The sequence below is a fragment of the Rhinolophus sinicus genome, linkage group LG11 (assembly GCF_036562045.2).
Source record: "Rhinolophus sinicus isolate RSC01 linkage group LG11, ASM3656204v1, whole genome shotgun sequence".
NCBI lineage: Eukaryota > Metazoa > Chordata > Mammalia > Chiroptera > Rhinolophidae > Rhinolophus > Rhinolophus sinicus.
The window spans coordinates 39,907,791-39,924,305 of record NC_133760.1 but is presented as its reverse complement, the minus strand read 5'-3'; the positions used below and the strand labels follow the sequence as shown (position 1 = coordinate 39,924,305).

General features: G+C 48.0%; 1 protein-coding gene across 5 annotated transcripts in view; it reads right to left on the bottom strand.

Moving 5' to 3' along the window:
• Window positions 1-16,515, bottom strand: part of KIFC3 (kinesin family member C3) — a 63,020-nt gene that overhangs the window by 45,991 nt on the left and 514 nt on the right. The window contains exon 1 of one of the 5 annotated variants that reach the window (XM_074314813.1): window positions 1,551-1,566. The exons of the other annotated variants lie outside the window; for them this stretch is intronic. The gene's annotated coding sequence lies outside the window, so the exon portion shown is untranslated. Of the gene's footprint in view, window positions 1-1,550; window positions 1,567-16,515 lie in introns of those variants that run through there. 5 annotated transcript variants of the gene reach the window in all.

The window sequence follows — 16,515 nt, the reverse complement described above, 5'->3', positions numbered from 1 at the left end:
TCTTGGCTTGTAGATGGATTACTCCAATCTCTGTCTCCATCTCCACATGCTGTTCTCTTCTCTGTGTGTCTGTGTCTCTGTCAAAATTTCCTTTTCTTCTAAGGACATCAGTCATATTGGACTAAGGCTCATTCTAATCTAATATGACCTTATCTTAATTTGGGTATATCTGCAAAGACCCTATTTCCAAATAAGGGCATATTCACAGGTTCCAAATGGAATATGAATTTATGCGAGGCACAATTCAACCCAGTATATCACATGTAATCCTCCCAAGAACACTGATACTGCTCTTATCCCCACTACTCAGATAACAAAACTGAGGCTCAGAGAGGTTAAGCAGCTTGGCCAAGGTCACACAGCTGGACTGGAACCCAGTTTCTCTGAATCTAGAACCCATGCTATGTTGTCCTAGACAGTATCCTCATCACCATCTCCTCACAGAGCCTGGTGGTTCAACGTCTGCAAAACTTCTCCTGGTCATTGTCACATTTTCCTTTTGCCACCACAAACTTGAGGGGCCCAGCTCGTGGTTTTACAAAGGAAACAGAGGCTCTGTTTATTAACTTGGCCAAGATCACACAGCTGAAGAGTGACAGTCTTTTGACCCTAGGTCCAGCACACTCCACTACATAGTTTCAAATGGGGGTACAACGGGAACATTCCAAATCTTTGCCAAACCAGTGGGGGTAATTTACCCAGCGTGATCAATGGCCTTGCTGTGTTTACTGATAATACCCACTTCAGTTACACCTGCCAAGCTCATAAAAGCTATTGTAAATCTGCGGCTTAAATTCACCTCCTCAGATTTCAGCCCCTCGTCCCTGACTTCTCTGCCAGCAGCAAAGCCAGCTGTTTGGGCAGTTAGAAGCAGAGTAAAACCAGGTCAGCAACCCATGTGGCCCTCACAGCTCACAGCTGAGCCTCCGAGCCTGGGCAGCAGCAAGAGATACAATCACCACTGTTCCTTCATCGCTTCCGGTGAGAAGGGACACAGGCCACTGTTGGCTCTGTGCCAGCAGGCTCCAGGCACGATCTAGCCTTTTCTGTTAATCCTCACAAGTGCCCCCACAAAGTAGGTACTATTGGTACTCCTTCTTTTCTAGAAGAGGAAACTGAGGCTCAGGCAAGGTCACTCTGCCAGCAAGTGGCCAAGCCCGGACTTGGTCCCAGGTCTGCCTGAGTCCAGAGCCCCAGTCTGGTTTGCAGGAAGGGCATTCAGGGAGGGCCAGAGGCTGCAAGAGTGCTGCTGTGGTGAGAGCATGTACCATAGAGCATGCAGGGGCCGGGTGGGCTGGAGGAGGAAATGAGAGAGTGAGGGCAGGACTGAGGACCAGGAGGCCAGAGCCAGCCAGTGCACTCTGAAGCCATGCAGGGCAGGGAGGACATAACTGGGCCCTGGCAGGAGGGTGGGAGCTTTGGGAACCTCCTGTCTGAACCCCCACAACAACCAGAGAGTCTGCAACTTGTAAAGGAGACCACATCTCCTTTCAACTTTAAACATGCCTGTGGCTTCCCATGGAGCTTACAACCAAATCCCAGCTCCTTACCTCGGTAACAAGGCCCTGGAGGGCTGCTCTCAGCTCAGCTCAGCTCCAGCCACACAGGCTTCCTTCTTGTTCCCCAAACATGTGTTTGCACTTGCTCTTCCCTCTGCCTAGGATGCCGTTCCCCAAGTCTGTGCATGCTGACTCCTCATCCTTAGAATCGCAACTCAGTTGTCCCTTCCTCGAGTGGCCTTCCCTGGTGGGCCCAGTTATTCTTCATCAAATCCCTCTGTTTTCTGTTCTTCATAGCATTTACCACACCTACAGTTGCCCTGTTTATTTATTGTTTGCTCCTTAATTGTCTTTCTCCCAGGAAGACACGGACTTTGTCTTGTTCCCTGCTGACCCAGCTCAGTGCCTCCAATGCGGTAGTTGCTCAGTGGCTCTGTGTTGAATGAATAAATGAACGAATTCAATAGAAATACAGTGACTCAGAGAAAGACCAGGAGAAGACTGGGCTGCAGTTATAATGTGATGAGAAGGTAGACTGAGAGCAAGGTCCGAGTGAAAGCTGCTGGGGAAATCCTGGGAGAAGAGCGGAGAGGAGTGTCTGAGCCATGAGGGGCTGCCTGGCCGCAAACAAGTGCAAAAACAGACAGAAAGGAGGCTGTTTTCTCAAGAGCTGTGCAGATGAGAGAGACCTCCTGGCCAATTGGTGGGCCTATGAGACCTAGACAGAGAGGCTGGTGAGAGCTTAAAAGTCACTTGTCAGGTGACAAGTGAAAGGTAGACCCCAAGGTATCCTAAGCCCATTCATTCATTCATTCATTCATTCATTCATTCATTCATAGGTATCAAACACCTATTAAATACAGTGAGTGAGGAGGACTGTTCTAGAGGGGGCAGAATGGGGGACAGGGATGGGGACATGGTAAAGGAGGAGGGTCTGTCTGGGGCTGCTGGGCCTCGAGCCAGGAAGACTTCCTAGAGAAGGTTAACCAGACCCCTTAGAGGGTGCTCAGCCTCAGGCTGCAGCTCTGGGCTCAGGAAGGAGGCAGGAAGGGGAGCCGGGTAACTCCCTGATGTTTCAGCTCCGACCACAGCCATAGGGACCAGAGCAGAGAGGGTTTCGTGGTCCATGTCCTGCTCCACCAATCACTGGGACTCAGATGAGGAGGCAGGGGTTTTCAGACTCAAAGGTGAACTTTCACCCTATAGTCCTCTGCGTGCATTTTCTCGAAATCTCTCCCAGGCTCGGAATGGTAATTGCCACCTTGTTTCTTGTAGCCTGGGGAAAGGGCAAGGGTCAAACAGTCTTATCTCTATAGGTGACTGGGGGCAGTGCTGGGTGGAGAATAGCTGGCGACCTGGACAACAACCTCCTGACCTCAGAATTCCAGAAGTCAAAAGAAACAACACCTGCAAATAGAACGCCCAGGAGATTCCCCAGGACACAATGGCCCAGTGTTTAGGAGAGAAGTTTCTGGGGTTAAAATCCAAGCCCACCTCCCACTGCCTGGATGATCTCAGATAAGCCCCTTGCACTCCCTGAGCCTGTTTCCTCATTTGCAAAATGGGGACAATCATATCATTTGTCCTTCAAAGAGTTGTTGAAGAGATGAATGAGATAATGTATGAAGAACCTGGTACACAGTTCCGCTCAATACATGGTAGCACTTATTAGGGGTCAGTTATGTGCCAGGCACTGTCAGAGGGTCATGAAATACAAAGAAAAACTCAGAAGAAGCAAAGAACTGTTGCAAATCAAAGGCGATTAAAGAGAAATGACAATTGAAGGCTATACCTGAGCTGGCATTTCCTTTTGCCATAAAGGATATTATTGGGACAACTGACAAAATCCCAGTATGCTCTGTAGATTAGATAGTATTATTGTTTCAACATTAATTTGCTGATTGTGATCATTGTACAATGGTTATAAAACAAAATTTCTCGTTTTTAGAAAATGCGTACTGAAGTATTTAGTGGTAAAGAAGCATCATGCCTATAACTTACTCTTTAAGCTCAGAGACAGAGAGAGAAAAGGATAAAGCAAGTGTAGTAAAATGTGAAAACTTGAGGGTCTTGGGGGAGGGTACCTTGGAATTCTTTGTATTACACTTGCAACTTTTCTATAAAGTCTGTAATTATGAAAGATTAAAAAAAAAGAAAAGAAAAAATAGGAAATGCAGGGTTCGTTCCCTTGAAAGTTTACAGAGAGTCCTGGCATGTCCCTCTGCCAGAAGAGAGTGTGTTCCTCTGTTGACAGGCTACCAGGGAGGGTTATCAGCTGTCCCGGTTTACCCAGGACTGTCCTGGTTTCAGCTCTGAAGGTGCTGCATCCTGAGAAATCCTGCAGTCCTGTGTGAACAGGGATGCTGGGTCCCCTACTTCCAGGCAAACCTCTCCAGGAAGATGAACACTGTGGGAACACGATGAACCTCTGCAGGTCGTGAGCCTCGCCACTGCAGGGGTCCTCGAGGCCGCGTCATCGGCCAGGGGCAGGGTTGCTGTGAGCAGACAGAAAGCAGGCTGGACGTCTCATCCCACCCACCAAGAGCCGAGCCAGCGACTTACTGGCAAAATGAGGTGTTCACCTCAGAGAACAGGATTTCAAAGTGGCCAAGCGGCCCTTTACCTGGATCACCACTGAGGTCCCTAAGTGGAACGAAGCCGATGGTGAGGCCAGCCCCATCCCACCTCTTAACCAGTTCCTCACTTGGCCTCAGGCAAATAGTTAACCTGCATCTGAAGCCTACTCAGCTATTGCCATGACAGGAAGCCAACGTGTGAAGTGTGCATGGGTACCAGGCTCTGGCCCTGTCAACAAGGCGTTTCATGGCCAAAGAATGCGTCCTACAACTCAACTCACCTCAGCCCAGCCTGCCTGGCAGGGTGGTGGCTGCCTGGTACTGGCCCAGGGGCGACCTCCTGGGGGACTTCCCTTCTGAGTGCTGAGAGGCAAAGTCACCTCTGTCAGGCCTCTCCAGTCACCCTCCAGTCCCTTTCTTCCTGTCCCTCCCTGACAGAGGCCGAGTGTCTGTGCTACAGCCCAGCCCCCCAGCCTTGAAGGGCTCCGAGCAGGGTAAACGAGGTTTGCACACAAGCTTTGAGCTCTGTCCATGAAAGCCCCAGATACTGTGATTATGGCGAGGATATGAGCTTGCATGCGGCAGACTATTAAACACCGTGCAAGGAGGACGCCACTCCATTTAACTCTCGTGGCCACTGTGGGTCAGGTCTGAGTCAGGCCTTGACCTCGCCACCTTCTTAATTTAGAGGCACAGCAGCTGCCCACCCAAATTAGCTGTCCCTTGTTCAGCCTCAGTCTCGCCGTTCACATGCCTCTCTCTGCTCAGGTTCTTTTGAAAGTCAAGTTGGCATGTTGCCCTGCGGGGTTGTTTTCTTGTTGGACTGTTTTTAAGCCACACAAGTTCAAACGGCACAAACTCTGGTGAAAAGAAAATCTCCCCCCATCTTTGACCTCTGTCCCCTCATCTGCCTCCTCTGAGACAACCATTGCAACCAGTGGCTGGCAGATTCCCAGAGATAGTCCCCGTGTGGAAACTCACATGAAGAAACACCCCGTTCCCCTACAAATGTTAGCACAACTCACACCCTGTTCTGCACTTGCTTTTCTTAGCTCACCCTCCTGGAGAGCCCTCCACATCTAGTCGTTTGCAACTACAAACGATGCTTCCAGCGATGTCTTTGTACCTGGATCTTGGCTCTCACAAGTCGTCATAGGTATTTTTAGAAGTGGAATTGCTGGCATGATAGTTTTTAAATTTGGGGGAGGAACCACGGACCCCTTTGAGAATCTAAGGAAAAATAAAAATCCTCTTTCCAGAAAAAAACCCTATGCAATAGTTTTGCATTCAGTTTCTGGAGGGAGGCTCACAGTCTCCACATGAAGACGTCTTCGTATGGGGGGAAAGAATATGTGTAAGACAAGTGCATCTGACCATCACTTTGTGTGTATGTTTGATTCAGTTGTTATACAGGAAGCAACCCGTGATTCCGCTGACAACCACAGACACAGCCAGCGGAGTTCAGTTCAGATTCCAGAAGTCAGATTCTTTATCACGCTCCGTTACCAGGGTACATACCTCTCACAGCCGTCATGCTCCTTGACCTTGTATCTCCAGAATGCGGCTGCTGAGCAGGAGTGCTGGGCAGGACTGCTCCCCACAGTGGCACCGAGGAGGCGCTGGGGCCCTGGGCCCTGCTGGGGACCCTGCCTGCAGCTGCCGCCTCAGGACTCTGAAACCAGACTCTGCACCAGGAAGGCTCGAGAGCTCACACGCTCAGTTAGGTATTAATATTTTATGCCGCAGCCAGTAAGAACTTAGGGTAACAAAAGTCTCTTCAGCAAAGCACACTACACAGAGAGCACAGACTGCATCACCACTCATTCAGGGTCCACGTCAGACTAAAGGGATCCAACCCATGAGAGTAAAACTAAAAGGAAACATGTGCAAACAGCCTATGGCTGGTCAGCCTAGTGTCAGTGGATCGGGGTCTAACTTTGGTGCCTTTGGAGCCAGGCGTTTCCCTGGGGCCATGGCCACAGGCTACATCTTGGTGTCCAGCTGGCTCTAAGTCTAAGGGCACTGACCACAGTGAAGACATGGCAAGAGCTGAGCCAGAGAACCAGAGACCCTGGCTGACAGTCTACGGGCCACTCACCAGGAGCCTCACGCAGGGCCATTTCCATAAACCCAGAGCTGAGCCAAAGAACCACCGGTGCCTGGCACACCCGTCACCCCTTCCCTTCCTTTCTCCTTTCCTCAAGTCCCTGGAGCTCAACTCTCTCCAGTGCCTCATGCTGCCTGTAGGATACCTCACGGGGACATTCAGGACTACAGCCTCCATGGTGACAGGGCCGTTTTCTGAGGCGGAGAAGTCATCAGCCTGGGGCTTGGCAACCATGAGGCCATGGATGGTCAGAAACTCCCCTCTGCTCCCTGAGCTACAAACCTCCCAGTGGGCAGAGAATGTGTCTCTCACACTCTGGAGAGGAAGGCACTGAGAACTCCCATTCCTGGAGCCCCACGTAAGTTCCAAAAGGATTGGTCCTGAAGGCCAAAATCATTTAGCCATCTGCGGCTTGTGTACCGAGAAAAAGACACCAAATGTCTGCTGAGCAGTCATTACATGCCAGGTAGCAATGTAAGCATTTTAGATGTATTAACTTATTTATTCCCCCTAATGACCCTTTGAGGTAAATTCTAGGATTATCCCATTTGGATTTGCACCCCTTCAGCCATGGACCCCGAGGGCCTCTCCCCGGAGCTGCTTCCTGAAGGAGACTGGAGGAAGACAGACCTCCATGTCCCTCTTCCCCCTCACGGCCTTCATCCTCATGATGGATCCCCATGTGTGCCTGTCACTGAGCGAGAGCTTTACCTGCACCATCTCATGTCATCTTTGCACTTGCCTGTGAGGTAGCAGGTATGGTCATGCCCCTTTCCCAGGCGAGGATGCCGATGTGAAGCAACCTGCCCAGCATCTCAGCGCTACAGCCAGGATTTGGCTCAGAGCTGTGCCATCTCAAAGGCCAGGCCCTCACCGGGCGCTGCACGTGGCAGCCCACGTGCAGACAGGGCCATGAGGACACAAAGTGAGTGGGGGAAAAGCCAAGGAGGCAATGTGGGCGGCAGGAGGGAGGTTTGTGACAAAATCTTGTTTTGTCTTTGCCAAGGAGATCTGCTTGTAATTGTCTCCCTAAGGGTGACACCCATGAAGAGACAGCCTGGAGTGGGGCCCAGTGGCTCTGGACTGGGGTCTGATCCTGGGTTCTCCTCCCAGTTCTGCCCTGATAGATCTAGTCTCTTCACAGGCCTGGGCAGAGGGCAGGCTCTACCGACCCTTCTGGCCCCTCCTGTGACACAGGAACGGAAAGCAGGGCAGACAGCATAAACCTTTACCCAGTGGCCTTTCAATACATGCCTGAGAAGTAGCCCACCTCTAGGGGAAGCACTTGGTCCCCTCTACAGCAAGCCTTTCACCCCCCAGCAGAGGGCGCTGACAGAAACACTGCTGACTGAGCACTAACTACATGCCAGGTGCCATGGCACTACTTCTACGCAAGCCACTTGCTATGGATTAAAGCACTGTCACTACACCCATTTTATGGATGAGGAAACTGAGGCTCAGGAAAGCCAACAACTTGTTCAAGGTCACCACAAACCCAGTAAGCACAAGGCCAACTCATCCAGTAGGTGCAGTAGGCACTGCACAGGGCCTACAGTACTTTTAGGGGCCCATGAAAATGTTTTAATTTCTCTTAAAATTCAGAAGGAAAATAAACTTCCAGGGTGAAGAAAAAATTTTAATATATAAGATTTAATTTATATAAGTATATTTTTATAAGTACTATAATATATTCATTTTTTACACCAATGCAGTGGTAAAATATATTTTTAGATTTTTCTTTTTAGTGGAGGAAGGGGCCCAGAAAGACAAAAGCGCTTGGGCTCATGAAAGTCATCATACCGCCCTGAGTAAGCAGAACTTGAACCCAGATCTGTTTTCCTCCAAAGGCCAGGGCTGTCAGAGAAACACCCAGCCTTTCCCCCAATGTCAAAGGAACACCCATGGCAATCCCGGGAGCTGGGTGTGTACCTGTCCCTGGGAGGGCCACAGCCAGAACAGCTGCTCGGCCATGGACACTCGGCCTGCTGGCCACTATCCCTGGTGGGCAAGCTGCCTGGGCTCAGCTCCTGACCTTCTAAGAAGCCACTGGAGCATTGGGGCCACATTTCAGGGGCCGAGTCATTCGTGGGGAGAAGGTAAGGAACAATATGAGACACTGGACGTGCCTGCCTGGGAGAAGCAGGAAAAGAACGACAAAGATCATCCAGGGAATATTCCAGCGTCTCTTCCTCACCTGAAGGAAAACAATAGATGGCCTCCACTGACGGTGGGAGCTCTACCCTTGAAAGTCCAGGTATGACCCAGGTGGACAGTGAGTCCTGGCTTGGATGTCACATAGACCTGGGTTCAGGTCCTCACTCTGCTATTTAATTTGCTGTGTGACCTTGAGAAAGTTACTTTAGCTTTCTGTTTTCCCTTCTGGAAAATGGGGACACACACACACACACACACACACACACCCCATAGGGTTATAGTGAGACTTGTCAGAAATAAAATGCTTTCTGCAGAGAGAAACAGTTGCAACTAGAAAAAGCCAGAGGAATATTCTTTTTTGGGAAAGAAAAAAAAATTGATGCCCACATCTCTAGGGCCTTGAGTAACTGTTATGCTGTGGGCTTGCCCATGACATTGATAAATTTGGAGAAGCCACCAAAGCCGCCATCACTGAGGCCACACCATGAGGTCAGCCTCCTTTGCCCTCTAAGTCTTTGAGGGGGCAGTCGAGACAGGAGGTAATCCTTATTAATGAAAGGGGTGCGTCGCTTTTAATTAAGGCCTCACAAAAGTTGGAAATTCATCAGCCTCGGTGGCTGATGCCACACGTGAGCCTTGCAAATCCAGGATTACACAACGTCAGGCAGAAACTGTGAAATGAGAGCAGAAGTCTGAGGCATGAGCCACCCTGGGGTTCCTTTCAGGTGAGCAGGTGAGCCTGTCTACCACCAAGCTCAGTGCTATAATTAGAACCACATCTGCTCACAGCAGGGAGGCTGAAACTTGTGAAACAAACAATGGAGTTTCTCAGGGGGTCAGAACAAGCTGGGCAGGAGGCTGCCTTCTTGGATGACAACCCCTCCCACCCCGCCCTAGCACTTCCCCCTGAGCTCAGCTCAACTGCACTGTGCACACAAATCACCTGGAATGTGGTTAAAATGCTGCTTAAGATTCAGTGGGGCTTGCGATTCTGTACCTCTGGCAAGCCCTGGGGGGGTTGTGAAAATAAGGAAGGAATTAGTGTTTCCCCTGGTCCCACCGACACCCGGGGCTGCCCTTCACCAGGGAGCCGAGGGAACCCTGGGCATTTGCACTCCAGAGCCTGGGTTTCAAAGAACCCGCAGCACTACTATAAACTAGATCCTCATGGTTTCTTTTTTGGGGGGTGTGGGGAGGGTTCAGGGGAGATGGGGTACAAAATGAATTAAATGTAAACGTTTGTGGCAGGATAATTTACTGAAAGGTTAGTTTTTCCTCCCAGCATGCCCACTGCCTCCACTCCCCTGCACACACCCCTTTCAGGCAGCTAGCAAGATCCTTTGGTGCTGTCTTGCCACAAAGATTTTTAAATTACGCACGATTTATTGTAGTCATCAGGTGCTTTCCTTTTAAAAAACCGAAGGCTCTGGATAAAGCTGAATCCTCTCCCATCACCTCTTCTCCTAATCACCCACCTACCTTGGGACCTCCCTGCTCGTGCTTATGGAGAAGTACTTTAAAAGAGGGAGTTTTGCAGAATCATCTTTGAATGGCTTTTCTTTTCTTTTATAAAACTATAAGCCCAGGGGCCCAGGATGGGGGCGGGGACAGTGGCTCCCCTTTCCCATCTTGTGCAAGATGTCGTGGTGGCAGGAGTAGTGATGGGCCAAAGGCAAGCATGGAGGCCCTCAGCCTCCCCATCAGCTCCACCAGGACCCTGTGTCCCCTAGTTCTTGCACACAGACAGCTTAGCCATAACAGTCTGGGGTGCAGGTCCAAGCACCCTAAGGTGATTCTTTGCATAGGGGACAAGCCCTGCAGTGGGGAGCAGGGCTGTGCACGTGACTGAGGTAGCAGGGCAGGGGTGGACCTCAGAGAGGAACTTCCAGACATTTTCCGGGCTCCTCACCCCAAGCTCACTCCACCTGGAAGTGGCCCCCATAGACACCCCTCCCCTCGGGACCCAAAGGCTGGGACATCCATGGTGTCACAGCATCAGAAACCATGACATTAAAATGCAGAGCCCTTACTCCCCATTCTGGTGATAGCTGGGAGGGGGAGGCGCCCCAAAGGTATTGCAAAGGAATTTCTGGCTCCCCCTCTTCAAGGGAACTTGGGGACAGAACTGGAAAGCATCAATAGCAATTTTTAAAGTGGTGTTCTATCCACTGCACATTACTTAACGATATTTAATATTTAGGAAAGCATTTACCACTGTACTTTTAAAGTAATACACGTGCTGTGGTTTAGAAACACATTATCAAATAAATTGATTAAAAAATTACTAAAGGTTACGATCTCTAAAAAAGTCTCTTAGTGTTGTTTCTTAGTGGCGCTCTCCATGTTTCAACTATCCTAGGCCTAGGAAATATCAGTTTGTCCCTGAGAAAACTGTGCACCCTGACAGTATTTCAACATTAAAATATATCTGTATATATTTATTTATATACATGTATTATATATACATATATTTTTAAATATGTGTGTGTATAGCAAAGGTTACATACATTATACAGTCCATTCATTACTCAGTAAAATATTCATCTTGATCTTTTTTTTAGTGCTAAACTTCTGAGATTTCTGTAAAATAGTAATAGTTTTAGCTGCCGTCGAGAATGGGTGTCTCTACCACACTCTACCCTGCAGAAGCAGCAATAAATGAGCAAGCCTCAGCCCTGCACTCTCACTGCTGCCCAGTGTCCTTCGCCAAGAACACAGATCTAGGAAACAGGAGGAGATAACTACCCGGGGCAAGAAAACTCAGCATAAGGAAAGCATCCCACAGGCTTCCTTCTTTCAGATTTCCTCTTTGCAGAGACTCCCTGGGTCCTTGCTGAGACTCTCTGCCCTGTGAGTAAGAACAGAGGACCATTCCTTCTTTTGTTCTCGGGCACACACTTGTAGGACAAATACTTCCTCTTCCCCCAAGGCCCATCAGTCATCACCAGGTTTTGACAACAGAAACAAACAAAAACCTTCTTTCAAAAACAAACTCAAAGATACAGACAATAGAATGGTGGTGATCAGAGAGGAAAGAGGGAAGGGGGAGGGTAAAATGAGTAAAGGGGGTCAAATATATGGTAACAGAAGGCAACTAGGTTCAATGGTGAGCGCACAATACAGTATACAGATATCGAATTATAATGTACACCTGAAATTTATATAATGTCATTAACCAATGTGACCTCACTCTAAAAAACTAATGCAAAAATAATAAAAGAATTTCAAGAAACAGAACAAAGTTGAAAAATACCAAAATCATATCAGCTCTTTTCTCAACTGGCAGAAAAAAACTATGCACGTGTGTTTACTGCAGCCCAGCCTGCTCTGAAAATGAAACTGGAATGTGTCCTGAAAAGCAGTGAAGACACACACGTGCAAAGTTCAAGCACATAGTCTTCTGAGTATGACAAGCTGACAATACAATTTCCCTTTGTGGATTTCCTGAAGACACCAACATCGATACAGTAAGAGCAATCATCTTTTGGGCACTTCTTACATGCCAGTGTTTGTGATGACAGTTCCCTAAGCGATCAGAACTGGTAATGTACTGTCGGCCAGTTTCATAGACTAACAGGGAGAGTAAGTGACTCAAAGTTTTGCGCCTAATAAAACTCGATTCCCACCCTGACACTGGTCTCTAGGCCGTTGCTCCTCCCCCTGCTGCAGAGTGAAACCCAGCCCCGCTGTGTGCGCGGGTCACTCCTCTTAGGGAAACACAAAGTTGCAGATATTTTCTCAGACCCTCCCCACCTGCCCAGGGAGGAGTAAAAGCATTATTTTCTCCTGATAGAGAGCTGAACCTCCCACTCAGGAAGTTGGAGAGCTCATGAAAGGTCAAGAAGGAAGTTACATGGTAGAGTTTTGCTGGCCTTGGGCTGAAAACTCTTTTATCTCATTAAGTTACCCCAAAAAAGTCTCCAAAAGAACACAAAAATGCATACTCTTGCTCCAAAAGCATTCTCCCAGTTTCACCAGTCCTTAAAAGAAGCATCAGACACTCTCCTAGTCTTTACAAACCAGTGTGTGTAGTGTGTGAGTACTTGGGAGTATATGAGTGTGTTTTGAAAAGGTGACAGAGTTGGGGAAGGACTCAACAACTGAGGAATTCAATCAACTCTGTAGAAAACAAAACAATCACAACACTGGACATGTAGCAGCAAACATGAGATTGGGTTGCCGTAGCAACCATTTAATTGACATTTTCTTCAGTTCCCCAGCATTTGTTCTGGGCAGGTATGGACAGATATATACCCTGAGGGATGTGTGAGGATGAGGCTGTGCCCATTTGTCACAGTCAGTGTTCGTAACTGGGGGGCTCTAGGAATTGGGGTCTTGGGCACAGAGAACCCCATGTCTCTGAGCATCCATGCCAGGCAGAGCGTCATCACTGTGTGACAGAGCTGGAGGCGATGCTATTCCTGAACTTCCTCATTGTACAGATGGGACACTGAGGCTCAGGTGCAAGGTCATGCACATCCACTGACCTCTAGTAGCTATTGCACACTGGCTTGCTGAACCAGGGTCAAAAAAGAGGGGCTCGGGGTAAAACAAAGTGACTAGGCAGCTTCGCACAGCCTAACTCCATGGGCAGGGCAGGGCCGTCTTTTACCTTCCCTAGGATTAGTCGTTTTCTGCACCAAACCACACATTGCCAGCCAATCTGCCACCAGAGGACAGAGAACAGAGACGTGAGGGAAAACGTCATCCTCAAGCTCGGTGATGGGAGGTGGAATTCAGTGCAGATTTACTTACAAGAGCAGCTGATATTTTAACTACAAACCTCCTCTAAGCAGCTTCTGAGATTTGGCATGTGTGTGACCCAGGAGCTGTATACAGCAGTTACCGAGACAGCCCTGGCTGGGTCCTCGCAGCCTCGATGCACATGGAATGCTAACACACCCCTGAGCTCCCAACACGGCCACCTGATTACAGCCCTGCCCAAGCTTGTCTGCAGCAATTTCTCTCAAAGGCGAGGCTTCATGGTATCTGCTACCCAGCGTCTGTAGACAAGCGGTGTGTGGAAATCACAGCTCCGTGTGGGAAAATAGGAGCCGTCAGCACATCGTTTTCATGGGGGCAGGAACATCTTGAGGTGGAAAATACTGCTTTGATGACTTCCCCGGGAGGAAAGAACGGGCTAAAATTGCTATGAGGCTGCAGCGTCCATTGTTTAAAAAGCAAAATGCTTTCCAGAAACCCATTGAGCTTAGACGGTATCATAGGTTTACTTAATCCATTTCTTCACAGGTTTGGCCACTGTCATCTCCACTTCTGGAACCATGCCTGTGTCTTATCACAAGTTTCGTCATAGAAAGATCTGTAGTGTCTGTGTGCGTGAAAACCAAGCAACAAAAAGGCACCACTGTGTGTAGATGGATGAAGCTCTCGGTGGAAGGGTGACCTGGTTGAAATGGCCTGTGAGGAATCTGAGGGAGGCCTGAATAGTCCCACGCAGAGAAAAAACTTAGTGGGCCTTTTCCTAAAAACTGAGAGCAGCATTCTGGAAAATAACCCTTAGTTGGGGTGGTAATCCCCCCCACACCAAATGTTAAAGATTATTTGTAATTGTCTCTGTAACTGAAAGGCCGGAAAAAAAAATCCTATAAATTGGAGACCTCTTCCATTGTCATGCCCTTGATTTTATTTTAAATTCCATTGAAATTTATTGTGAAGCACTTCCCGTGATCTGAAATGTAGGCATTTTGGCTAATATTATTATTCGATGCTTTGTACTTGAATGTAATCAAACTATCAAGTTTATTTACCCAAGTTACTCAGATCTAGGTGTTGGATTTTTTTCTGGATCTCAAATTCCACGTACTTGACCAACTCATATTTGTCAGTTTGACTGTTTCTGTACTATTTTAAGCACTTTCTTTTTCATCACCGTCGTTTCCATTGAAAACGCCACTGTTAGCTGTCTAATAGACTCCTTGAGTTGATTCCTCTGACTGGATTGTCACCCCCCCGATCTATTCTTCCCCAGCTTTCCCAGTCTCAGTCGATGGTCACAGTTGCTCAAGTCAAAATCCTAGAGCGAGTCCTCCCGCTCCTCAAACCCACACCCCAACCATTTGCAAGTCTGGTGGGCCCTACATGCCGGACAATGGCAAACCAGACCACCTCCCCCACCCTTATAATAGAGGGCTTCAGAAGTCACCTCTCTAGGCTTCCTGTGTCTGTCCCCTAACTGTGTCCCTGAGCCATGAGGCAGCCAGAGAGACTTAGTATAAAAGTATGACCTACAATATGTCATTTTATTCAGTCTTGCATTCAACAAATATTTGCACACTTACTCTGGGTCAGCACTTTCTAGACCTTGCATTCTTATCACGGAAGAAGACAACCAACAAAATTAAAGAGTGAAATGTAGAGTGTTAGCAGATAAGAGCCGTGGAGAAAAATAACCCAGAGAAGGAAGACTTGGAGCGTGGTGAGTCGCAGAATTCATTCCAGCCCTTTAAATAGCGGGTTGCAATTTTAGGTGGGGTGGTAAGGGAAAGCCTCACTGAAAGGGGCATCTGAGACCTTAAGGAGGTGGGAGGGTGATTCATACCATACCTGGGGGAAGAGTTACAACCCGCTGATGGCTCCTTATCACATTAAAATAAAACCCCAACTCCCTACCCTCGGTCCCTCTGTTCTCCAGCCACATGGGCCTCGCTCAGTCTGTCACCCATGCCAGGCTCTTTCCCATTTCAGGGTGCTCCACTGTCTGGGCTAACCCATTCACACGCGCACACACACACACCTGGGAAAGGATTTCAATCTGAAACGGAACCAAAGGATATGAAATGCAGACTGTCCCACATGTGCCCTCAGAAGAATAGAACTTAGGAACGGAGACTGATTTCCCATAAACGCCTGATTTGCAGAAGACCCGGACTTCTCTCCTGACCATGGACATCCACCAAGAATCTCTTCCCATCCTCAAGCCAATGAACATTCTGCTTGGTCTCTCGCCAGACTTCCCGCTCTTTATACTCCTTCCCATAAATACAGCCCATTCCAAACCCTCAACGGACTCCCCTATAGCTTGCTACATGTGTTCCCCGCGTTTCAATTCCTCTGCTATTCCTGAATAAACTCAATTTCTGGTCACTCGAGTCTGCCTCAGTTTATCTCTTTATTTGGGTTGACATCCCCACACCCTCATTCTCCTTTTCTCAAGCTGGCTCCTGTCCATCCTCAGGTCTTAAAGATGTCAGCTCCTCAGAGAGGCCTTCCCTGACCACCCCAGCCTCCCATCACCTGCCCTCTTTCTGTATTTTATTGTTACCATGACTCTTATCACAGTCTGAAATTATCTTGTTTTCTGTCTGCCTCCCCTACCAGGTGTGCAAGCTCCAAGACAGAGAATCGTGTTGGCCTATTCACAGGCTGGAAAAGGACCTGGTACAGACCAAACATTCAATACATATTTGTTGAGTGAAGAAATCAATCAATCAAGTAGAGCTAGATAATGAACTTGTAAATAATTAATGCAATCCAGAGCAGCAAAGTGGGAATCACTCAAAAACTAATCTCAGGCTCTGCCATTTTATCAATAAGAACAACAACAACAATAGCAATAAAAAATCAATAATAATTCAATAATTGTATTTTATGATCCAATTCAATAAAACAGTTTAAACAACACAAATAACTCAGGCATTAATTCAAAGCCCTTGGCATTTACTATTTCTTCTCAACCTCATGACAATCCAATGAGACATAGTCTGTTATCCTCATTTCAATGGGTCCAAAAACTGAGGTATAGCAGATGTTCTGTGACTTGCCCAAGGTCACAGAGCCAGTTCGGGGCAGAGTCAGGATCCTAACAGGAGGCCACACATCTGTATTCAAATTCCTCTAAAGCAACATTATAGAGCTGGTGTAAGAAAGGTTTTCAAAAACAGATTACCTCACAGGCACATTGGGAGGGTTCAGATAAAAGGATTTTGGATTCATTCTGAACTACTTGAAAGAGACCCAACCACAGTATAGTCGGAATGTGAACATAAATAACCATTTATTGAGCACTCACTGTCAACCAGGCCCAGGGTTATGCACTTTACATGCATTATTATCCCCAGTTTACAGATGAGGAAACTGAGGTACAGAGCAATTAAGTAACTTCTTCAAAGTCCCATGGCCAGGAAGTATTCATCTCAGCCGTGGCTGCACAGATATTCAT